The 1,346-nt window shown below is 34.1% G+C and overlaps 1 pseudogene; it reads left to right on the top strand.

The window, feature by feature from the left end:
* Positions 1-929, top strand: part of LOC116848103 — an 11,135-nt pseudogene extending 10,206 nt beyond the window's left edge.
* Positions 930-1,346: the final 417 nt, after the last annotated feature.

Below are 1,346 nucleotides of genomic sequence, written 5' to 3'. Positions count from 1 at the left end.
GATAATTTTCATTGATTATCTTCAAAAAGGAAAAACAATCAACGGCGAGTATTATGCAAACTTATTGCAGCGTTTGAGTGATGAAATCAAGAAAAAACGTCCGCATTTGGCGAAAAAGAAAGTGTTGTTTCATCATGACAATGCACCGGCTCACACGTCCGTTATTGTGATGGCCAAAATCAATGAGTTAAAGTTCGAATTGCTTTCTCACGCACCATATTTACCAGATTTAGCCCCATCAGATTATTATCTATTTCCAAACTTGAAAAAATGGCTTGGTGGTAAAAAATTTGCTAACAATGAAGAGGTGGAGTCTGCGGTTGATGGCTATTTTGAGGAACTCGATGATTCTCACTATAAACATGGTATCGAAGCTATTGAACATCGCTGGGAAAAGTGTATAGAGCTAAAAGGGGACTATGTTGAGAAATAAAGATATATTTTTTCAAAATTTTTGTGTTTTCTTTGTTAGGCCGGGTACTTCTGGGACTACCCTCGTATATAATATATAATAATGATAATAAATTGTTTGTCACACTAAAAATTACTCTTTTCTCACACACTATATCATGTCCGATACAACCCTCCACAAACAAACATGATAAAAATGTAATGCCTATAAAAAGTATAAAAAACGATTAATATTTTTATTTTAGGAAAATAAAGGGGTTCAAAAAGTATTTTGATATAAGAATAAAGTTTTGTATGGAATATAGTATGTTAAAATGTAGCTATTAAAAAAAAATTATTTGTGAAAAAGCTTAGGTATCCGCTACTACCCGACCTTTCCCTATAGCCTTTTGATGTTTTCTATTATTCTTTTCTCATATATACTTTCCAATATTGATTTTGCACACTAATTTGATTAGTGGGCTGTATTCAACTACACGATCATGCAGGATCAGACAGTATGGGGTAGTATTCGATGATATATTCTCTCTACACTCAAATTCTACCTGCACATCTACAATAGCACTCTTGACAGATTCGTTTTGACACGAATCGATAACCACGAAAGGACCTTGCTCCAGAAAATCAATAGTTGTTAACCATACTTCAGCACTATTACATCCATAATATGATTTGCGGAAACGGCTGTACATATCATAAAGTATTGCATATCTGTTTTTTACAAAATCTAAGTTTATGTCATCGTATGGATAAGATTCTGAATTTAGATAAAGCTTCACGTTGGTCAAATTGAGTTATATTTTCCGACGTTGGTCGAATTGAGTTATATTTTCCGACATGACATTTTTTCGACTAGTCTGCAGGGCAAAGATAACGTATCGCGGTTTTTCCAAATTAGTGGCTGTTTTGGGGTGTATATCAGTTGGACACGGGGC

The sequence above is a fragment of the Odontomachus brunneus genome, unplaced genomic scaffold (genome assembly GCF_010583005.1).
Source record: "Odontomachus brunneus isolate Ranch 3 - 2012 unplaced genomic scaffold, Obru_v1 Obru_scaffold_089, whole genome shotgun sequence".
In the NCBI taxonomy this organism is placed as follows: domain Eukaryota; kingdom Metazoa; phylum Arthropoda; class Insecta; order Hymenoptera; family Formicidae; genus Odontomachus; species Odontomachus brunneus.
Note: the sequence above shows the minus strand (reverse complement) of the source record. Positions and strands in the feature narration are given on the sequence as shown.